Raw genomic sequence first — 24,774 nt, 5'->3', positions numbered from 1 at the left:
AAATAATCGAACAGACCATGGAATTATACAGAACCCCCAACAGAAAGGATCCAAGGAGGACAACACCAAGACACATAATAATTAAAATGGCAAGGATCAAGGACAAGGAAAGAGTTTTAAAGGCAGCTAGAGAGAAAAAGGTCACCTATAAAGGAAAACCAATCAGGCTAACATCAGACTTCTCAACAGAAACCCTACAGGCCAGAAGAGAATGGCATGATATACTTAATGCAATGAAACAGAAGGGCCTTGAACCAAGGATACTGTATCCAGCACGACTATCATTTAAATATGATGGTGGGATCAAACAATTCCCAGACAAGCAAAAGCTGAGGGAATTTGCTTCCCGCAAACCACCTCTACAGGGCATCCTACAGGGACTGCTCTAGATGGGAGCACCCCTAAAAAGAGCACAGAACAAAACACACAACATATGAAGAATGGAGGAGGAGGAATAAGAAGGGAGAGAAGAAAAGACTCTCCAGACAGTGTATATAACAGCTCAATAAGCGAGCTAAGTTAGGCAGTAAGATACTAAAGAAGCTAACCTTGAACCTTTGGTAACCACGAATCTAAAGCCTGCAATGGCAATAAGTACATATCTTTCAATAGTCACCCTAAATGTAAATGGACTTAATGCACCAATCAAAAGACATAGAGTAATAGAATGGATAAAAAAGCAAGACCCATCTATATGCTGCTTACAAGAAACTCACCTTAAACCCAAAGATAAGCATAGACTAAAAGTCAAGGGATGGAAAAACATATTTCAGGCAAACAACAGTGAGAAGAAAGCAGGGGTTGCAGTACTAATATCAGACAAAATAGACTTCAAAACAAAGAAAGTAACAAGAGATAAAGAAGGCCACTACATAATGATAAAGGGCTTAGTCCAACAAGAGGATATAACCATTCTAAATATATATGCACCCAATACAGGAGCACCAGCATATGTGAAGCAAATACTAACAGAACTAAAGAGGGAAATAGACTGCAATGCATTCATTGTAGGAGACTTCAACACACCACTCACCCCAAAGGATAGATCCACCAGGCAGAAAATAAGTAAAGACACACAGGCACTGAACAACACACTAGAACAGATGGACCTAATAGACATCTATAGAACTTTACATCCAAAAGCAACAGGATATACATTCTTCTCAAGTGCACATGGAACATTCTCCAGAATAGACCACATACTAGCTCACAAAAAGAGCCTCAGTAAATTCCAAAATATTGAAATTCTACCAACCAATTTTTCAGACCACAAAGGTATGAAAGTAGAAATAAATTCTACAAAGAAAACAAAAAGGCTCACAAACACATGGAGGCTTAACAACATGCTACTAAATAATCAATGGATCAATGAACAAATCAAAATAGAGATCAAGGAATATATAGAAACAAATGACAACAACAACACTAAGCCCCAACTTCTGTGGGATGCAGCGAAAGCAGTCTTAAGAGGAAAGTATATAGCAATCCAGGCACACTTGAAGAAGGAAGAACAATCCCAAATGAATAGTCTAACATCACAACTATTAAAACTGGAAAAAGAAGAACAAATGAGGCCTAAAGTCAGCAGAAGGAGGGACATAATAAAGATCAGAGAAGAAATAAACAAAATTGAGAAGAATAAAACAATAGCAAAAATCAACGAAACCAAGAGCTGGTTCTTTGAGAAAATAAACAAAATAGATAAGCCTCTAGCCCAACTTATTAAGAGAAAAAGAGAGTCAACACAAATCAACATAATCAGAAATGAGAATGGAAAAATCACGACAGACTCCACAGAAATACAAAGAATTATTAAAGACTACTATGAAAACCTATATGCCAACAAGCTGGAAAACCTAGAAGAAATGGACAACTTCCTAGAAAAATACAACCTCCCAAGACTGACCAAGGAAGAAACACAAAAGTTAAACAAACCAATTACAAGCAAAGAAATTGAAACAGTAATCAAAAAACTACCCAAGAACAAAACCCCGGGGCCGGACAGATTTACCTCGGAATTTTATCAGACACACAGAGAAGACATAATACCCATTCTCCTTAAAGTGTTCCACAAAATAGAAGAAGAGGGAATACTCCCAAACTCATTCTATGAAGCCAACATCACCCTAATACCAAAACCAGGCAAAGACCCCACCAAAAAAGAAAATTACAGACCAATATCCCTGATGAATGTAGATGCAAAAATACTCAATAAAATATTAGCAAACAGAATTCAACAGTATATCAAAAGGATCATACACCATGACCAAGTGGGGTTCATCCCAGGGATGCAAGGATGGTACAACATTCGAAAATCCATCAACATCATCCACCACATCAACAAAAAGAAAGACAAAAACCACATGATCATCTCCATAGATGCTGAAAAAGCATTTGACAAAATTCAACATCCATTCATGATAAAAACTCTCAGCAAAATGGGAATAGAGGGCAAGTACCTCAACATAATAAAGGCCATATATGATAAACCCACAGCCAGCATTATACTGAACAGCGAGAAGCTGAAAGCATTTCCACTGAGATCGGGAACCAGACAGGGATGCCCACTCTCCCCACTGTTATTTTACATAGTACTGGAGGTCCTAGCCACGGCAATCAGACAAAACAAAGAAATACAAGGAATCCAGATTGGTAAAGAAGAAGTTAAACTGTCACTATTTGCAGATGATATGATACTGTACATAAAAAACCCTAAAGACTCCACTCCAAAACTACTAGAACTGATATCGGAATACAGAAAGTTGCAGGATACAAAATCAACACACAGAAATCTGTAGCTTTCCTATACACTAACAACGAATCAATAGAAAGAGAAATCAGGAAAACAATTCCATTCACCATTGCATCAAAAAGAATAAAATACCTAGGAATAAACCTAACCAAGGAAGTGAAAGACTTATACTCTGAAAACTACAAGTCACTCTTAAGAGAAATTAAAGGGGACACTAATAAATGGAAACTCATCCCATGCTCATGGCTAGGAAGAATTAATATCGTCAAAATGGCCATCCTGCCGAAAACAATATACAAATTTGATGCAATCCCTCTCAAATTACCAGCAACATTCTTCAATGAATTGGAACAAATAATTCAAAAATTCATATGGAAATACCAAAGACCCCGAATAGCCAAAGCAATCCTGAAAAAGAAGAATAAAGTAGGGGGGATCTCACTCCCCAACTTCAAGCTCTACTACAAAGCTATAGTAATCAAGACAATTTGGTACTGGCACAAGAACAGAGCCACAGACCAGTGGAACAGATTAGAGACCCCAGAAATTAACCCAAACATATATGGTCAATTAATATTTGATAAAGGAGCCATGGACATACAATGGCAAAATGACAGTCTCTTCAACAGATGGTGCTGGCAAAACTGGACAGCTACATGTAGGAGAATGAAACTGGACCATTGTCTAACCCCATATACAAAGGTAAACTCAAAATGGATCAAAGACCTGAATGTAAGTCACGAAACCATTAAACTCTTGGAAAAAAACATAGGCAAAAACCTCTTAGATATAAACATGAGTGATCTCTTCTTGAACATATCTCCCCGGGCAAGGAAAACAACAGCAAAAATGAGCAAGTGGGACTACATTAAGCTGAAAAGCTTCTGTACAGCGAAAGACACCATCAATAGAACAAAAAGAAACCCTACAGTATGGGAGAATATATTTGAAAATGACAGATCTGATAAAGGCTTGATGTCCAGAATATATAAAGAGCTCACACGCCTCAACAAACAAAAAACAAATAACCCAATTAAAAAATGGGCAGAGGAACTGAACAGACAGTTCTCCAAAAAAGAAATACAGATGGCCAAGAGACACATGAAAAGATGCTCCACATCGCTAATTATCAGAGAAATGCAAATTAAAACTACAATGAGGTATCACCTCACACCAGTAAGGATAGCTGCCATCCAAAAGACAAACAACAACAAATGTTGGCGAGGCTGTGGAGAAAGGGGAACCCTCCTACACTGCTGGTGGGAATGTAAATTAGTTCAACCATTGTGGAAAGCAGTATGGAGGTGCATCAAAATGCTCAAAACAGACCTACCATTTGACCCAGGAATTCCACTCCTAGGAATTTACCCTAAGAACACAGCAATCAAGTTTGAGAAAGACAGATGCACTCCTATGTTTATCGCAGCACTATTTACAATAGCCAAGAATTGGAAGCAACCTAAATGTCCATCTGTAGATGAATGGATAAAGAAGATGTGGTACATATACACAATGGAATACTACTCAGCCATAAGAAGTGGAAAAATCCAACCATTTGCAGCAACATGGATGGAGCTGGAGAGTATTATGCTCAGTGAAATAAGCCAAGCGGAGAAAGAGAAATACCAAATGATTTCACTCATCTGAGGAGTATAGGAACAAAGGAAAACTGAAGGAACAAAACAGCAGCAGAATTACAGAACCCAAAAATGGACTAACAGGTACCAAAGGGAAAGGAACTGGGGAGGATGGGTGGGCAGGGAGGGATAAGGGGGGGGAAGAAGAAGGGGGGTATTAAGATTAGCATGCATGGGGGGGAGGGAGAAAGGGGAGGGTGGGCTGCACAACACAGAGAGGACAAGTAGTGACTCTACCACATTTTGCTAAGGTGATGGACAGTAACCGTAATGTGGTTGTTAGGGGGGACCTGATATAGGGGAGAGCATAGTAAACATAGTATTCTTCAGGTAAGTGTAGATTAAAAATTTAAAAAAAAAAAGAAAGAAAGAAAGAAAAGGGGGATTACTCCTTAACAGGATAAAACTATTGGTAAATCAAAGATCAACGCATGCTTTAAATATCCTTAATGTTGATCACTTAAAGGGTGTCAGATGATCAGCTATGGAGGTACTCTTTTCTGATAATATTCCTTTCTCTTAATTAAAAAAAAAAAAAAAAAAAGCAGTTACTGTGTGCTGACCTCCAATGAGTTCTGCACAGTGGTATAGAGGGCATGTCAAAGTGTGGGCAAAGGGTCTGTTTGTTTCTACGCAGAAGATCAAGGCCTAGCTTGGATACCCAGAAAATGAACTAAGATACGATATGAGGAGGAGCTTCTGGCATCAGCACTCTCTGGAGGACTCGTGCCGGGGGATGATCATCAAAAAGCCTCCACAGGGATCCGGACGATGCTGCGGTTGTGGCTGCATCCAGCCCACCGTCTCCTGGACTTGCCATAAGAAGGAGGAGGGAGATGTCTAGGCTGGCATGTGCATACAGTGAGACAACGAATTTGACTGGATCTGTACTGTTGGAACTCAACCAGGAGTTGGGAGGGGTGCAAGTTGTAGCACCCCAAAATCTCATGACTATAGACTATCTATGGTTAAAAGAACATATGGGATGTGAACAGATCCCAGAAATGGGCTGCTTTAATTTGTCTGATGGTTCAAGTACAGTTGGACAATATCCATCATATCATAGATAAATTTTCACAAATGCCTAGGGTGCCTAAATGGTTTTCTTGGCTTCACTGGAGATGGCTGGTAATTATAGATTTGCTTTGTTTATGTCACCGTATTCCTATTATGTTAATATGTGTGTGCAAATTAGTTAGTAGTTTAAAACCTATACATACTTAAGGTACTATACAAGAAGATATGTCAAAGAAATAATCAATCCTCCCAAGTTTCCTTCATATGCTACATCTATAGCTTTTCTTCTTCCTTCCTAATTACAAACCTTAAATAGAATTCGTGCCTCATATCGAATTTACCGAGTATCATAATTCCTCCAGGTGGTAAAGATACCTTGAGACAAGTGCTGGGCATAGAAGCCACAGGGCATAAATCTGCAAAGAAGTAAAAAGCTAACCTTTGCAAACAATATGGCTTCTCTCTCACTTACCAACTTTACATTTCCCTGTATGGCCCCGGAAGATGACTGGTTAGCCAGAGACGGGTAAGATTCCTCAAGGGAGGAACAACCTAAGACAGGCACAGTCGCAGGGGGGCCATCAGGTGAGAATTTGGGGATCAACAGAGGTGAGGCTCAGAACCTCACCCCCCCTGCTTTGAGAGAAATCTTCTGCATCCGTGGATGTCTTGCTGCCCTTGTCTAGCCTGGATTAATACTTAGTCCATAGGCACACACCTGATCATCTGATCATCTATATTTGCCTTCTTACAGCACTAAACTATGTTTTCTACCTTTATCTTGCATCTACCTACCACTTCAGCATTTTATTAAAAATAAAAATAATAATAATAATAGGAGAAATGTGGGATCAACATATAAATCAAGTACAAAAATCAAATGAATATTCATATTTGACCTGATGGTTTATAGGTCATATTGCATGATCAAAACCGAAAGTTTCTGTGATGAATGCCCTTGTACTGTTCACCATGTAAGAATTTATTCACTCTGTAAGAATTCGTTCACCATGTAAGAACTTGTTCGTTATGCTTCAGAAGATTGGAGACTGACGAGAATTAGGCTTGAGATGGATTAATGATTGTACATTGAGCATTGACCCCCCTATACTGAATTTTATTGTTGTTAACAACCATTTGATCAATAAATATGAGAGATGCCCTCTCAAAAAAAAAAAAAAAAATGAGTGAAAACTGGATCTGCATTAAGGACATAAGATTTCATTATAAAATGAACTTGGGAAGTTCAAACTGATCGTCTATATATTAAAACCTCCCTTTACAAGGAATGTTGCAGTTAGTAACAGAACTAGGTAAACTTGCTTAATTACTTAGTTAAGTCCTGTAAACATTTAACATGATCTCAGATTTTCTCTTTTTAAATGGGATTATTTCTGTTATCACAAGAACTTGGCATGGTATAGTATTTGTGCAAGCAATGAAAGACAAATTAATATGATACATGTAGTTTTCTAATTCCAACTTTTAAACACAAGACTTCAGTGACACAAATTAACTTACTCCTCAGGTCACATGGTTCATAAGTTATCTTTGTATAATATGTAATATAAAAGTTTTGTATATCTACCTTTGCATATTGAAGACCGTGGAAGAGCTGCAGGTAACCAGAGCCTTGCTGACTCTACAGGCACAATACTGGGGGCCTTTGAAGGCCAACTGAAACTTGTCTGGTGTCACAGGCCTTGTTTTTGAAGGAAATGTAAGTTCAGATTATATTACCAGTAAGTCATCAGTTTTCATAAGGCCAAACTGGAAGGCACTACAGGCTTCAGAAATTATATGGGCAGTAATGAAATCCATTTGTACCCTGGCGCGTTCTGGAGCAGCTAAATGGCCCCCTGTGGACACTCAGGGTGAATGAAGAGTTACTGGTGGGGCTGTAACTCCACCTCAGTTTGCTAGCTCTTTTCAGATAGCTATTAAGCTCTCCTAGGACAGCACTTACCAAGTTTTTCAAAACCCTGAGTTCTAGGTCCATACATGTAACACAAGGCTTAAAGGACTGCTTAGATTGGTCTAGTGAGCATACTGGTTTGATGAATCCCAATTTAATTATTTTGGACTGGTTTTTAAACAGGTTACATTCTAGTCAACAATATAATATGAACACACTACATGTGTCTTAAGTATGGCATAATTAAAACTAGAACAGTTTAGCAGTTCAGAGCTGGGAAAGGATTTTCTGTGAGTAACACTAAGAAATACCACAAATAAAAGTGAAAGGCAAATTAAAAACTGAGAAAGTATGTGATGGGAAAATGACAAAAATGCGTTACCTTTAATTTATAACAAATCCTCACCAAATCATCAAATAGGGAAGCATGCCAAAAGAAAGCTGGGAAATGTAGGCAAATAACGATAAAATCCACATTGCAAATGAAACCCATGAAACAAGTCTGACTTCACTAGTCATCTAATATGCACATTAAACAAGATACTTCCTTTTCAGGCAAACTAGCTATTTGGAATAAGATGAGTGAGACCACAAGAGACCCATTCAAACACTGATGGTCACAGCAGAAGAGTCCAACTGTTCTCCACATGACTTAGGCAACACCTACTAAAAGTAATAAAATATGATTACTTTCTGGCCTAGCAATTCCATTTCTAACAATGTATCCTAAGGAATGAATCAGACAAGTATGTGAAAACCTGAGTACAACAGCATGCATCTCATCGTGCCAGTGCCTTAGAGGTCACAAATCTTTGGGCATTTTGTACATACTGTGATTGCAACCTAAGGGGAGAAAAACATTACAAATATCCCAGAAAAATGCTATCAGACAGATATAGAGAATAACAATTTTCTTAAAATTTTCCAAAATATACTGTTAAAGCACCCCACCATCAATTTAAAGATGAAGCAAAGTTACAAACACCACAAATTGTCATGTGTTCAAGTTGTATAGTTTCATTGCATATTTAAGTTCAAAAAGCATACTCAGCCAATCCTTTCTTTCATTCTAAAGCTTCAGTCAGACCAATTCGGGCAACAAATGAATAGAAATCTGCTGGAAACATGTAGGTTATTAAATAATTCATTTATTGTACTGCATTTACAAAGAAAACAGACAATGCACCCAGTAGAAAGAATAAAAATGTATCTGGGATTTTATTTTTAACTGACAGCAAATAGAAATCCTTTAGTGAGATCTTGGCAATTTAACGGTATTATAAGTTCAATAAAGGTATATGGGGTACCTGGAAGACCAAATACAACAGCTGCCTCTTTCTCCAGCTTCTAATTTGGCTCCTTAAGCAAAAGGGAGAAAAAGCCCTTTTTTGGTGGGGAAACATTTCCAAAATGAAGTTACAGGTTCTTTCATTAAAATTTCTTTTCATGTCAATTATTAAAATGGGGCCTTCTATTTATGTGTATTTTAGTTATTTCACCTTACTATCATCAGAATTCCTTTAATTCTACAATTGTGGTTTTACAGCATAGAAAATAATTCAGTTCTAGTCTGCTATTGCTTTAGATGTGGATATCACTGAACACCCAAAGTAGATTAGAATTGCTGAAGGATTTTCCCTGCCGTTGTTTGATACAATCTATTCTCTTTTAGTCTTGATAGGTGCATAGACAGCCTCACTTAAAATTCTTTCTATAGGAACATGTCTGATTTCAGGACTACCCAATCAAGGACCCGATGAATGGCTGGCTATAATTACTCAGAGTAATATGCTTACGAGTTAAAGGATTCCATTACTACACCAGTTCTTCCTCTGTCATTATTGGTGGACAAACGACAGAATCTGGACTCCAATCTCCGTACAGAAAAGTTAGCTACCCAATAGTCTCATCAGCAGCTTTGCTAGTAGAGCCTCAAGTTACACCTCCTTAGCATTCTGCAAATCAGTCCTGGACCTGCTTCTGGAGAGTGCTGTAAACCCCAAGGCCCACTTGGTCTGTGCTGAACAAGTGGCTGTGACCCCAATTCTGCCCCTCTTCTACTTTTCAATATGACCCAAGGAATATGTAGCATCTATGGCAAGTCTAGGAGAGGCCCATCCTAAATAAGATTCACAAAGCCTCTTCTCATTAAAAAAAAAAAAAGCAAAACAAAGCATCAAGTACACTTCAATCATCTCAAAATTGCAGTTAAAAACTTCCATTATACAAGGAAATAGCAGCAGAGAATGGCTAGTCTTAAACTAGAAAAAAAAAAAAGGAAGTGCCATCCCACCCTTCCCCTTGGTTCTTTTATCCTGGAATTTTGTTTAAGACCAGAAGCCTCTGAGGACATAAGAAACGCAAAGCCACAGAAGAAAACTGTTTTAAGGCTAAATTTTAGACAAGGTCAAGGAAAAGACTACACAAAAGTAGGGGAATAACTGGAAAAGAATCAGGAAGTTTCTTCTTAGGCTAGAAACCTATGAAATCCTTATCTCCTTTCTGGACCTATTCGTATTCTTTAGTTATGGGGCAATAAACTCAAGTGCAATGAGTAAAGTGCCAGCCAGGGATTAAAAAAACCAAAACCCAAACCAAACAGCCAGTTAATGTAACTTTGCTGTTAGGGTAACAGAAGACACATAGGAAAGGACTTTGCAGAATATCTGTGGTTCTGAAGAAATTACTAGTCAATGGTTCTGTTCCATCAAAAATCAGACTGAAGATTCAAGGATCTTGAATTCAAGAATTATTAAAGGATATAAGGAATTTGACAGTGCTTTGAACAGTGATAAAATGGCACCCAAATTTGGTGTTTATACAGCACATTTAAAAAGATAGTTGCTTCAAAGCTGCAGGAAAAAATGTGAACGCAGAGAACAGAAACAATCCAGAAAGATGATGCAGCCTGGATAGGGCAAGTTTTATGTCTCTGCTGTACACAGAAGTAACCCCATTCCCTGCTCATCCTTACGCTGGCAATAGGATGTGCACTAAGAAAATGGACTCTCAGAGTCAGTGAATTAAAGATGAGCTCATACATCTTCACGGCTCTTATTAAAGAGGATGCTTACAATTTAAAGGATGTCCTAATGGAAAGACAAGGAACAGGGTGAGAGGCTGTTTCACATTTTAGTCCACTAGTCTTTGGCGGAGCCCAATCAAGGCCAACATCACCTAGGATGCCCCACAGCTGGGGGAGTGGGGTCTCCACAGGGTCAATAAGCAAACCCAAACAAACATGTTGGGTTAAAAATAAAAAATCTAGAAACCCTTGAAGGAAGAGCTTCTCCCTGAAAAAGGAACAGGGAAATGCTTGGAGGGGAGGGGCGGAGGGCCTGTGTGTGATCTCTGCTGCAGTGCTGGGCTGGGCTGGGGTTACAAGTTGAGCCAAGGGTGCCGGAGACAATCAGCAGCGGTGGCTCTCTTCTCGGGGATCAGCTCCAACATGGGCAGTAAGAAACCCGTGAAGCCAGCTGCCTCTTCCTGAGACCACTCATACTTCTCCACTAGAACCTCAAAAAGGCCCCAGGGTTTCAGCTTTGTGATGTGTTTCAGGTCACCTGTGGTAAAGACAGTACAAAAGAAACTGACCAAAACTGACAGGTGACAAGATCCTTTCACGGAAAGCTGGGCACTAATCCGGGTAGTCTATAAACAATCAAATTTTACCTTCAGAATCTAACCCTTCTCCATTCACAAAGAACCTCTATTCTCTAATGCATTCCTCAGAAAGAAGTGTCTTATTTCTCATGAGGGCCCGAAGATTTGAGGTAGTTTGCTTGCTCTACCATTCCAGGATTTTTTGTTCCAGTCAAACTGGGTAGGCCTATCAGGAACATGGCTTTCATTAAAGGGAATAATAAATGCCTGCATGCTCGACATGGTCTCATGTGGTGCTGAGAGGCAGTTTATCACCACATACCAAGAACAAGTTGGCTGTACTCTTTTTTTTGGCTCAATAGTCTAGTGTTCCTTCAAACTGAGGCAGTAATTTCAAAATAAAGTGCTAAAAACATGTCAAACATGGATAGAAGCAACAAAATTAATTGAATAAACTTCGTAAGTTTTCAGGTATCTTTCAGATGTAATTGTTTCTTTGAAGTGACAAATTTTAAAAAAAGAAGTCAATTAATTATCATGGCTTATTAAGGTAAATGCTGCTTTAAAACTTTTTCTTACAACACTTACTTGAAATCTCTTCTGGGGCAGCAAGTGCCTATTTAATGACCTACTTGGTGCCTGCATACCATTAGTCTTCTGCACACAAGAAGAAACTCTTGTGAAGCACTTCACTATTTTCCTGCCCAAAAAAAGAAGCATTAAGAAATGTTTTGAGGATGCTTGCTGTCAAGTATTGAGAAAATTGATTTTTTCTCAGCCTAGTGTACACACTGTGAGGAAAAAGGGAACTGTACCATAAAGGAAAAAAGAAAAGGCCGTTTTCTAAGTCGCTTCTAGGTCAGGTTTTTACATTTCAGCTTTCGTATTTAGAATGCAAGAAATACATATTTAAATATGCCAAAACATATTGTCAAGTCAAAAATTTGAGGTGAAGAGTTTCTCTAACTTAAACTTAATGAAGCTGCAAAGCATAAAGTTAAATCATGACTGATGTGTTTAAATGACTGTGTTGGGTGTCACAGAGCTACAAAACGAGTGAGATGCAATTTTGTCCTTCAGTTCAAAGTAAACTACTTGCCCTTTGACAGAGGCAGTTCTTAGATCAAGGGCTGGCAAAAAATTGTCCATTTTCCAGAAGTGCTGTAGTAGGAGTTATCAACCAACTATGTGAGCCAGGTACTAAATACATGGTAACTTTAACAAGAAGTAAACACTACTATTATCCTCATTTAGAAATCAGCAAACTAAGGTTGCATCAAAGGCCACATAACTAGCTAAGCAGTTGGGATTTGAATCCAGATAGTCTGGCTCCAGTTCTATGCTCTTGATCACACTATTTAACCTCTCTGCCAAGTCACAGCTCACAAGGTAGGATCATCCTTCTGGAGGTGTTGAGAACATGTACCTGGTTGTACTTACCTCTTAATTTCAAACACTTTTGCCCCCTTAATGTCTGGGAACCCACACATTTATTTTACCTTTTTTGGTGAAAAATTCTTGGAATATTTTCCTGCCACAATGAGCTTGTGAGGCACCTTCCCCAGAAGTTTTATGATTAATGCAATGTGATCTGTATGTTTCAAATGTGTCAAGAGGGGGAAAAGAGAAGACATATGTAAGAAATGCAGTTCTAGACACTGGCAGAAAGAGTAGCATGCACACCTCCTTGTAAAGCATTGCAGGCTTTCTTTCTGCCCTAAATGAGAAAAGGACTCTATTCATCTAACAGAGAATCCAGAAAAACATAAAAAATCAGGCACCTACTCAGGGAGGACTTGAGTAATAACTAAAAACAATCTTGGTGTGAATGCTCTTTTTCCTGAAGTTGTATCCCTGGGGCCTAGATGAAAACTCATGTTACCAATACTACCTCTGCTATTGAAGAAATCCTGTGACTATTTCCTACTGAGGACACAGCGTCTTGGAATTCTGCCTATCAGCTCTATAATGTATATGCAACGTGGTCTAAAATAGAAGGGTAAGAAGAACAGGATCAAGGACAAGCTGAAAAAGAGGTTTTTTCTATGAATACCTTTTTCAAGGACTAGCAACTAACTACAAATAAAACCAAGGACACTCAAGGGGAGACTGGGAAGGCCAAGAATTATTTCAGGTGGTTGGTTATCTGATAGTAGCTGGCAAGTCCCATTCTGTAGTTGGGAGGTTTGCCTACACCTTTATTTCCGTTTTGTCTATACATCTAGGTCCAGGTGGATTATTTTTTTAGGTATGGTAAAAAAACTGTACCAATATGCTTTAGACATTAAAGAATTGTTATCTATTTATAATACTGCTCTGGGCTTCAAGCAGTGATAACACCACTTTACTTAAGAATGTTCATGAGAAAGCACTCATATATAATTATTTGAGTTTTCACAATCACTCTGTAAAACTGGCCAAGATTGATACCCCATTTTAAAGATGAGAGAATGGAACCTCAGAGAGAATGAATGGTCTACCCAAAGTTTTAGGGCTAATGAGAACTCAGATGAAAACCCCTATCTTATGTCTAGCCTAGAGTTTTTTTTTAAATAAATCATGCTTTTTAAAGGAAAAATTAGCACGTTTGAAAGTGTAGCTAATTGACTACGTGTAGGTCACTTATAGTCCAAATCATGTAGCACCGTTTAACTGTCAGAGCAAGAACACAGACTGTGATCGCTGCCTGGGACGTGTGTAGTCGGCCACCAGGAGTGAGCCTGGCACCAGCCAGTTCCCACAAGTATAGGCAGTGCTACTATCTTCTTCACTTTGCAGGTGGCAGCAGCTAAGAATATGAAGTTTTAAAAAGTGATGGCTCATAACAACAATAAAAAAAAGCTTTATAAATAACTAATCTTATAGTTACAGAATCATCAAAAGGAATCACTTAAAAACTTCAAATAATGTATTTTATAGGAGAATAATAATCTAGAGACAACCATGTATTTAGGAATTCATGAAAGTTTCAGGTCATATCTGTTTCTCATGTAAAGGACTCAGTGGTCTCATTTCAAAAAGGCTTCACATTCATGAGTTGGCTAAGTTTTGACTGAATTTATGGTTTTGATTGAATTTATGGATTGAAATACTTGGCTGCCAAGAAATTTCAGGACCTGCAAATAAATGTCATTGTATAAATTCATTACAAATAGACTACAGTTTATCTTACTGTAAACTTCAAAATAAAGTATTGTTTCTTCTGATATTTTTTCGTATGCCAAGGAATTATTTTTCCCTTGAAAGTGTTATTTAACATTTAGTTCTAGCAACCTATCCCTAGCTTATCAATTAATCACAGGATTGATATATATGATAGGCAGAATTATCAAGTATTACTCCAAGAATTAGTGCTGTGGAACATCAACAATAATAGAGGACATGCTACCCAGGCCCCAGTCCTACCATGACTTGTAACGAACTATGCATACACTAGCCAGGAGGAAGGGTTTGCTTTTTTCTGCTCTTATGGGCCAAACCACAGTGGTTTGTGGTTTCACTAAGCATTATTAGTATTGACTGGTAGAGGAGGGAATAAATTAGGAACTATATTTCTAGGGTAGATGGTTCTTTCTTGTTCCTTACTTGGCACTTTTCATATATATTTCAGCATTCAGGTTTGGCAGCATCAGATGCAACACAATATAATCCTAGCCACTGTATGTGTTAGGTACCACACACTATTTATAGAGTCAAGGAAAGTAAAGAGAAAAAAAATTAATCACCCTCCCAAATAGATATAGTAAGGTATTTCTAAAGTAATTTAAGTCTATAGCCCCAAACATAACCCAGAAAAAAAAAGCAAGCAGAGAACAGGGAACATGAAGTGTGCACATGGGGAGTAGTCACAGTATATTCTTATGAAGGGGCTTATGTATAGAAAACATGGCCAAACTGTACCTACTAAAATAGGTATTTGGCTGTGGGAATTAGCACATATTGCCCAAATAGTACGTGTTAGGAATATTGGCAGGCCCTACTAAAATTTCCTGTTAATATCCCAGGGGGCCACAGTTCGAGAAATGGAGAGCATTCTTGGTTCCACAGAGCATAAAGCCTGATTTCTCAAAGAACTAAGGGAAGCACTGAAAGTAAAGGATGTGTTTTCCATAGTGGGAGGGTGCGCTGCTAGTGTTCTCTTAAGTAATCCCTACTTACCTACATTCTATAATAAAGTAAGGTAAAACATTTCTTTATTAGCTTTTTCATTCACCTTATTATCTCACCTAGTTGTGTGGATGCCACCATCCAAATGATACAATGATAAAACAAAACAAAACATACACATTCAGTTTATCTGCTTTCATGTATGTCCTCTGAGACGGAGCAACTGACACCTTGCTCTTTTCCTCCTGGCTATCACAAAATGTAAATTAGTAATATTATGTTTTAAAATGGAATTCTAAATGTTAGTATCATTTAAAAATAAAAGATATGGCTTTATTTTCAGAAAGGAAGAAAAAAATGCTAAATGTTGCAGAATTTATACAAATAGGATGTAGTCTTTGCAATTAGGTAAGTATGTTTGAATATTTAAATTACTGACTTCCAAATAAAGTTGGAGTCATAACTGCACAACAGGCTGATGAATAGGTAGATACAAACTGGGTAAAGAATGAATGACTGGTTTATACAGAAAGAAGAAACTAGATGTTCTAGAAGAAATTACCTGGGAAATAGAAGTTTTGGTTTAATGAACTGTGGCCTTTTCTCTAATCCTCACATAGAGTTCTTTAATATCTCTTATAAAATATCTAGTACATCTAATACCTAATATAAAACACATCTTATATTTCTGTCTTTGGAGATTTATATATATTTAGCATACAAAAAGACTAAGCTCTTCAGTATTAACAGATGATGTTAGCTGCGTGTGGCAAGTGTAAATACCGTGCACAGACATCCTTGGTTTAGGGCGCTCACCTTCATCTCGAGTGTACTCTTCACCTGAATGAGGTTCAAACAAATAGTCACCTGTGGCCAGTTCAAAGGCCTAAGAGAAAGAGAATAGCACATGAAAGCATCAAAAATAAAAGAAGGCCTTTGGGGAGCTTATTGCATTTACTCAATATTAAATAATTGTTTTTTCTTGGAAAACCTGCAGATGATCATTTTTTAAAGAAGTTTAAGATTATTCCTAAAGAGCTTTCTGTCCATACCTGATCATAAAATGGACAGGAAAACAGCAAAATTCAGTTAATATCAACAAGTGGATTATTCCCTGCATCCCTCCCACCCACTCAGCAATTCAGCTCTTTTGAGTTTCTCATTTTGCTCAGTGAAGGCATACATTTGGATATTAAAGTGATTCTAAGTTACTAAATTATTCATGAGAAGAGAGCATGTCTTATTTCCTTATGTTATAATTTCACATGGCTAGTGTGGAGAAAATGAGAGTCCCTGTGGCCAGGATTCTCACCTGGCCCTGGTTGACTAGCTCACTGCACACCTGTGGGCAATACATGGCTGTTGACTCCATATAAAGAGCTCCGCCCAGTGCTCTGGGCATGAAATGGTGGCAGGGCTGCAAGGCTGCAGGGGAGCAGAGTAGAGGCTGGAGTGGTGGCAGCACCGAGGACAGAGGCCCAGAGGATGGCTGTGTGGGACAACTGTGCGGGACGGCTGTGCAGGCAGAAAAGCCCAGAGGACAGCTGTGCAGACAGAGGGGCCCAGAGGCAGAGACTGGCTTGCTGCATGCAGACTTGCTGTGAGTGAATGGGATTTTAGTGACTGACCCGCCACTGAGAATTAAGTTGGGTATAACCCTTTGTCTTGCCAATGGGTTTCAGCCCCGGGCAAGTTCACTATGGATTCAGTGTGACCAAAGAAAATGACAGCAAAATGTTCTTGGGGTGAAAGGGTTATACCCAACTTTATTTCCAGGTGGCAGGTCAGTCACTAAAATCCTGTTCACTCAGAGCAAGTCTGCATGCAGCAAGCTGGTCTCTGCCTCTGGGCCCCTCTGTCTGCACAGCTGTCCTCTGGACCTCTCAGCACAGTTGTTCCACACAGCTGTCCTCTGGGCTTCTGTCCTTGATGCTGTTACCACTCCAGCCTCTGCTCTGCTCTCATGCAGCCTTGCAGCCCTGCCACCATTTCATGCCCAGAGCACTGGGTGGAGCTCTTTATATAGAGTCAACAGCCATGTATTGCCCACAGGTGTGCAGTGAGCTAGTCAACCAGGGCCAGGTGAGTATCCTGGCCACAGGAACTCTCATTTTATCCACACCCTTTCACCCCAAGAACGTTTTGCTGTCATTTTCTTTGGTCACACTGAATTCATAGTGAACTTGCCCGGGGGCTGAAACCCATTGGCAAGACAATTGGCGTAGTCGGCAGGGTTCATTGTTGACTAAGGAAAAAGACAGGCTGCCCTTATGGGAGGGCTGCTTCAGCGGGCTGCCCCTGTGAATGGGGAGACAGTGGATCATCCCCCAATGGGTATGTGGTCTGAGGTGGCTTGCCTCCTAGAGGACTGGGCCCCACCCCAGGACTGGTGGCAAGTGGAGGTGACACCTGAGGCAGTAGGGGTGGCCCTTGGTATAGCAAGCAGATCCTTTGAGAAGCAGAGTGCCCAGGAGGCAGCGGGGACTGTGGGTTGGCTGCTTCTCACAGTCTTAAAAAAGTCTACAGAGGAGACCCAAGAAACAGCGGCACTAGAACTCCAGCTGCAAACCTCTGTAGATTCCCTGAGGAAGGAGATGGCATTGATGTGGGAGGAGGCAGCACGAGAGCGCCCGCAGCAAGGTGCCATTGGAGACAAGATGGCAGTGCTGCCAGGTGTTCTGAAGGAGAAGAGGCCATCAAGGAAAAAGACAAACTCCTGAGGGAAGCACAGGTGGAGGTGAAATGAGAATGTCAGCTGCGAAGCATTGAGCTGAAGGTAAGAGACCTTCTGAAGACTGAGCTGGCATTGTTGCGAGGCACTGTAGCAGAGGAGGCACTTGGGGGAGTGGAGAAAAAGGTGCCATCATCCCTAGTAATGGAGGAGCTGGGAAGGATGAAGGGGTGGTACTGGAGGCACTGGACCCTCCTGTATTAAAAGCATGCCCAGTGGTTGCAAAGAAAATAAAGACCCAGCAGCTGAAAATTCCCCCAGGAGAGGAGCAGCCCCCTCCCCAGGTTGTGGAGCACTCTATGGTCCGCCCCTGTACTCAGGTTGAGCAGGTGGCTGTGGGACTTAGGGGTGGATGGAATTCTTCTGTCGGGATCAGAGATGGGAAAGCTGTCTTCCCTGACAGTGCAGCCTGCCTTGAGGCAGCGATTACAAAATGCGAGGTGACACATACAGTAGCTGAAGCAACAAGAACCCGGAAAGAAATAAGACCTATTACTCACAGGAGGAATTTTAGGGGCCTCCTGAGGGTTACAGTGACCCAGATGTGGGTTGATTTGATATGGGCAGGCGTAGATGGAAGGAAATTAGACGGGAAGCCAAATAGGATCTGACTGGAGCTATGGCAACAACTGAAACCAGAGCAGCAGTTCCAGCCATTAGGAACAAAGAGGTAGAGGTCAGAGACAGAGCCACCAGTCCGGCCTGTGTGTCTGCAAGACTTTTTGCTGGAGAGGCTGGAGAACAATGTTCGAGCTTCCTTGCACAGGGACCATGGCAGAGGACTAAGGGCACACAGATTGAGAGGAGAGAATCGTGGAGGGGTGGAGTGTGGATAAAATGAGAGTTCCTGTGGCCAGGATTCTCAGCTGGCCCTGACTGACCAGCTCACTGCACACCTGTGGGCAATACATGGCTGTTGACTCCATATAAAGAGATCTGCCCAGTGCTCTGGGCATGACACGGTGGCAGGGCTGCAAGGCTGCAGGAGAGCAGAGCAGAGGCTGGAGTGGTGGCAGCACTGAGAACAGAGGCCCAGAGAACAGCTGTGTGGATAGAGGGGACCAGAGGCAGAGGCCAGCTTGCTGCATGCAGACTCGCTCTGAGTGAACGGGATTTTAGTGACTGGCCTGCCACTGTGAGAATTAAGTTCGGTGTAACCCTTTTACCCCATGAACATTTTGCTGTCATTTTCTTTGGTCACACTGAATCCACAGCAAACTTGCCCGGGTTGAAACCCATTGGCAAGACAGGACTCCTTCCAAATAATGGGCCAAAAAATCACATAGTAATCATCATCAAAACTTATTCTAGTGACTCATCAGCTGACAATTCCAGGTCTTATTTTATTTTCATCAAAAGCAAATGATTGGAAATCATCTGACTTGCAAAAAGACATGTTACCCATTGTTTTTTCATGTGAAACCTTCATAAGAATGAGTATCAATAATACCTTAATAGAAAAAAAAAGATGTGTTACCCAATCATTAAACTTATCTACTTTCTTAATTCAGACACCGGTATTTCAATTATGTCCATTTGTCTGGACCTCTGAGAGGTTTATGCACCTGCTAGCAGTGCACCTGAGAATGATTCTTTAGGGAGGGAGAGAGGCCTTTGCTTCGTTTTGTTTTTTTTCTGTTCCTACCACTACTTGGAATGATAGCTCAGTAAAGGCAAGGATATTTGACTTTTGTTCACTGCTATAATCTGTCAGACATGTAGTAGGCACTCAGTGAATATCTGTAGGATGTTATGATAGAATGTAAACATACACAGGTGTCTGGTTTGTGTATAGGGACACGGGAGGAGGCAGAAACACAGACTCAGTGCTCTGACTTGGGTCTCAGTTAAAAGGCACCAAAAGGCTGCCTTTCCCCAAATCGAAGCAGCACTGAGTAGAGAAAAGGCCTAGTCTTTGGTATCCAACCTGGGTTTGAATTCTGACATTGACATTGAATAGCTGTGACTTTGGGCAAGCTCATGGTCTTAGATTCTTACCCTGGGTAAAAAGGATATTGTGTCTACCTCAAGGAGTGACATTTGAGAAGGAGACAATTCAACATGATAAAGCAGGTGAAGTATCTGCACCATTGCATGCCCTCAGGACATCAAAGTGTCCTTCATTTGACCCTTGCTTCTTTTCCATTTGGTGACACCACCCTTCACTCTTAGGAGGCCAGAAATTTGCACTATTGGACTCAACCTGAACCCCCACTGCTACAGATGCTAAGCAGTAGACAAAATGGTAGAGTTAGGGGCCTCACATGGAATCCAGGGCAGTGGGCCTTAATGTACCTCAGTTTCCTCATTAGGAAAAGAGGGGTAGTAACAGCCCTACCTCATAGAGCTGTTGTTCAAAATAATGTGTCCACTTTTGTGAAGTGCTTAGAACAGAGCCGGACACACAGTGAAGTGTTAGTAAGTGTTATACCTTAGACTGCCTCAGGCCACTGATAGAAAAACATGTGTTACCTGGAAGAGAAGGGGTACTCTAGGGTAATAATGGAGTGGAGAATGGGGGTCTTCTTAGTGGCTCTGTCTCCCATGTACCATTTACAGGGTATATCAAGATGTCACAGAGAGTCAGGTTCTACGGGAGGAATGAAAACCAGGAGGCAAGTTTCAGTGGGTGTAGCAGGGTGGGGACATCACTGGGATCTGTGACCAGAAGAACAACACATTTACATCACGGCTCTTGTCCTTCCAAAGCCCCACCCAGGAAATCCTCCCCCACAAATCCCTGCTTGCTGTTGGCCACAATCCTATAACTAATGGGCAAGATGGAGAAAACATGGAACAACTTCAAATACAGGTGTCAGAATCTCTTGGTCATGGGGAGGAAGGGCAGTGACAATGTGAACGCAAATGCCAACAGCTGTGGGTCTGTCAAAGGAAAACACCAATATGGGAGACTCAGCTGCTTAGCAATCAAGCAGTCCCTTAAGAGAAAATGTTGCCTTGCAACTGGGAATAAGCCTTTTAAAGAATTCTTCAAGGAGAAGCCAAAATTGTGCCATTGAATTTCTCAGATTGTTGAAATAAGCATTAAAATGGATAATGATATGTATGTCATGCCAGGACAAGACTTACAAAAAGAGATTCCTACTCTTTACATGCTCCATGGAAACAAAACCGTTTCTGTTGTACAAAGACACAGTTCCTTCGACACTGATAAAAAGTTTGGTACAACTGAAAGTGAACTTCAGGAAAGAGAGGCAGTTCGGCGTCAACTTTTTACATGACAGGGACAGCGTTTCCAGCCAAATCACAGGAAGTTGCTCTCTGACACAAAGGTTGCACGATACTGTGGGCTTGTGTTTTCCCATGAGAATTTAAAACAAGGAGTCAAAACCCCTCTTTTGTCATAAAAGAAAAATATACCTTTCCAAATTAATGCTTGAGAAATGCCCTTTTCCTGGTGGCTCAGCTTAAGCCCCCAGATGACATCTGATTAAATAGCACATAACCTCTGTGAGCCCCCATTCAACATTTTCTGATACATTTGATCTATCTTGGGAAGATAACGAAGATCAAGAGAGAGAGAAGGTTGCTTAGTATTAAAGAAGGGATTGACCACCCCCCTCCCCAATGCACAAATACACACATTTGAAGCCACTGCATAGGTTAATTCATTATATAAACTGGGACCAAAGATAGCTCCTGGAATAACTGAAATAAGCGGGGAGAATTCTGCAATTCCACAGGCTAATTGTGACTCAGAAGAGGACACAACCACTGTGTTTGCAGTCATGTAGGCAGAAGCAATGTCAGGTGTCTGGAGACAGCCATGCTCATGTCAGCAGACAGGATGCTTAAAAAGCCCATATACAGGTTGATTATATACACACCCTTATGCATGACTTGCTTCAGATTACAAGAAACCCCTGTAACTGAGGAGTGATGGACTGTTAGGAAGCAGAAGCTTTTCTTGAGGGGAAAACTGAAGCATATTTTTGTTCAGGGACTCTGAGCAAGACAACTACCTCTTCTCTCTGAGCTTCTGTCACAACAGATTCCTGCATGCCCAAATTGAATGGTGGAACCACAACTTTATTTTGATTAAAGTACAATTTGTGCATATTTCGCTTGTCCACTGTAGCAGGACTTTGGGACTGGAAAGACCCCAGCTCTTAAATGTTCTTTGAGCCACTGCTTCCTCTATCACTAGTAGGACTTGCCTTTGAGCCGGCAAGATATCTGTCATGGAGGCATCTGCAGATGTTCTTCGTATGATGGAATTGATGGGTTTCCTCTACCATCAGTGTTAAAATATTTTTGCAAAGCATGCCATAAACAAAAAGTTAGTGTTCACTGTTAGAACAAGAACCAGTTAAGGCAAAGTAAACTCTCCTGAAAAGACATTAATTAACAAGATCTGCTTTTATGTGCATCAGACAATACACTTTGCAGCAAGCACACATAAGTGTTAGTTTTTTTCAGCACAGTGTGTAAGCTTAGTGTTAGTATCTGTTGTGTGTGATCTGCTGTTACTTAAAGAAATGTGATGCCTATTGAGACAACAGATGATAGAGCTGCAGTGTTCAGGAAGGCTACAAAAATATTGTGTTGACTTAGCTAGCAGTTGGTTTTTAATGGCTGTAGTAATTGAGTGAGGCAAGTTGGGCATTTGCTATAAAGAATTCTATTTTTTACTGAAGAATTAATGATTAATATTGGATGAATATTTCAACTGTGGCTGTTTGAAATTTTTTTCTAAGAATTTTTTCTATAACCTTCTAAAAGTAGTGATGTTGATATGATAAATTAAGTTTTGGAAATCCAAAAAATAAAGACTGCTTTCCTTGGGAAAAAAAAGCAATTTTCTGGCCATAAAGGCATAGTACAGTTCACATAAATGTTGAAACAGTTCATACTCAGTCTTTTAATCTCTTCTGCAAAAGCTACCATTAGGTAAACCGGGTTTTCTAAATAGTAGTTCTTAAAAGTTCAAGTTTATAAATTTGGTAGTAGAATCTTAAAGACCTAAATATTTAAATAAAATTTAAATTATTTTTTAAATTAAAAGAGACATTTTGAATAGCTGCTGCAATGTATCCTGTGATTTTTTTTAAGGTGACATGTGCAGTCTAATAATTGATTCCTTAAAGTTGGATCTTTTCCCATGCCCATGAGGAGCTGGTGGAACACGAAGACAGTAAGACTAGCAGATGCCCAGACAAGTCAGAGAGTGATAACTACAGTGCTTGCTGCTGTTGAGATTATTGTCAATTGGTAATTAATAATTTGGATGGCAGTATTGATCTCCTTGGTGGAAACTCTCATAGCTGAATTTCTCATGGACAATTTATAGAGTCTCAGTGCAGTAATTTTAATGGAAAAATCTGAGACCTCAATTGCGGATTTAAAGGTGTGGTACAACTCTTGTGTCTGTAGATAAGTTTGCTTAGCACCTTTACAGCACTTGAAATAGTACACAGTGCTACTTGAGTGAGCTATTTTGGAAGTAAATATCAAGTTCTAGTGTTTGCTTCTTAGTATTGAACGGAATTTACATTTCTGTCCTAGACATTTGGCCCTACAGCGGTCAATTCCACTCTTGTGTCTTTTTGTTAATACACTCGGAACTCCTGGCGAGTGCTCCTCAGCTTCCTAACCTGCTGCTACAGAAAGTTATTTTACATCCTTATGGCTTTTGCCAAGGCTACGAAAGAGAGAAGCTGTATTTGTATGTAATACTAACCCTTTGACTGCTGATGTATGTTCCTGCCTACTGTGCCTTGTTGTGACCACTTTTTGGGGCCAATAAAGTATGTTTGGTGTTCCTCTTGTAAAAACAGACAAAAAAAAACCCAAACCAAAAAACTTTCCTTGTGTCCCAGCAGAGAGCACGGCAGAGTCCTACTTCCTTCCTTGCCCTCAAAACCGCACAGCATCTTGGAACAACACAGGAAGGAGGTCAGTGTATTAGACATTACAGTCGCTGGGTCCTAGGAGCACGCCGTGGAGATGCCGCAGGTTTGGTTCCAGACCACTGCAATGAAGTGAATATGTAATAAAGCGAGTCAAGTGAATTTTTTGGTTTCCCAGTGTGTAATGTTAACCTTAAGAATAAAACTTACTTTTAAGTCAAAAAACTTTACTCTTAATTTAATAGCATCTTACTACGCTTATTAACAGTGACTGCCTTGGGGTGTGTGTGAGGACTTGATAATTTGGGTGAATGTTGTAACCACAATGTTGCTCATGTGAAACCCTCATAAGATTGTATATCAATGATACCTTAATACAAAACAAAAAGATAAATCTGTCAGTTATTTACCAGAAAAAATAGGTTTATTTGGGAATAGCACAGAATTGCAATTCGGGACGAGCAAGCTATGGCAAAACCATAAGCTTGTCAGAACAAAGGAGTGATCTTTTATAGAGAAAGGAAGCAAGTTTGGGGACTGTTATAAGCAAAAAGTCCATTAAAGAAAACTAGGAGTCCCATGTCTGGTGGCTGCTCATTGGCTGAATTATAACAATCTTTCATTGGACTGTTGCCAGCCTGTTGCTGGGGGAGGCAGAAACTCTTCCCTCCACCTACTTGGGGGGTAAAGTAGCCAAAAGAATAGGAGTTGTAAGGTGTCTGTCTCTTCCTTCCTGTGGGGTTTGCTATAGACTAGGAGGGTTGGGCATGAAAGCTCTCCTGCACGCCTCCCGACGCCATGTCAGTGCGGCTTCCCTTTATCAGTTTTCACAATGTAAGTTATGTTTACACTATACTGTAGTCTATTAAGTGTGCAATAGCATCATGTCTACAAAACAATGCACATACCTTAAAGGTACTTTATTACTAAAATATGCTAATCATCATCTGAGATTTCATCGAGTCATAATGAAATATTTTGAAATGTTGTGAGAATTACCAATATGTGACACAGAGATAGGAAGTGAGCAAATGCTTTCGGATAACTGGCACTGATAGACTTGCTCAATGCAGGGTTGCCACAAACCTTCAACTTGTGAAAAATGCACTATCTGCAAAGTGCAAAGGTGAAGCCCAATAAAA

General features: G+C 40.1%; 1 protein-coding gene and 1 pseudogene across 1 annotated transcript in view; both read left to right on the top strand.

The window, feature by feature from the left end:
- LOC140842984 (LHFPL tetraspan subfamily member 5 protein-like) overlaps nucleotides 1-23,802 on the top strand; it is a 41,469-nt gene extending 17,667 nt beyond the window's left edge. Inside the window, exon 4 of the mRNA XM_073224485.1 lies at nucleotides 23,606-23,802. The gene's annotated coding sequence lies outside the window, so the exon portion shown is untranslated. The remainder of the gene's footprint in view (nucleotides 1-23,605) is intronic.
- LOC140846822 (suppressor of cytokine signaling 5-like) lies at nucleotides 20,534-22,547 on the top strand (annotated as a pseudogene).
- Nucleotides 23,803-24,774: the final 972 nt, after the last annotated feature.

This window comes from Manis javanica, chromosome 16 (genome assembly GCF_040802235.1).
Source record: "Manis javanica isolate MJ-LG chromosome 16, MJ_LKY, whole genome shotgun sequence".
Lineage (NCBI taxonomy): Eukaryota > Metazoa > Chordata > Mammalia > Pholidota > Manidae > Manis > Manis javanica.
The sequence above is the reverse complement of the archived record's forward strand: the minus strand, read 5'-3'. Positions and strand labels throughout refer to the sequence as shown.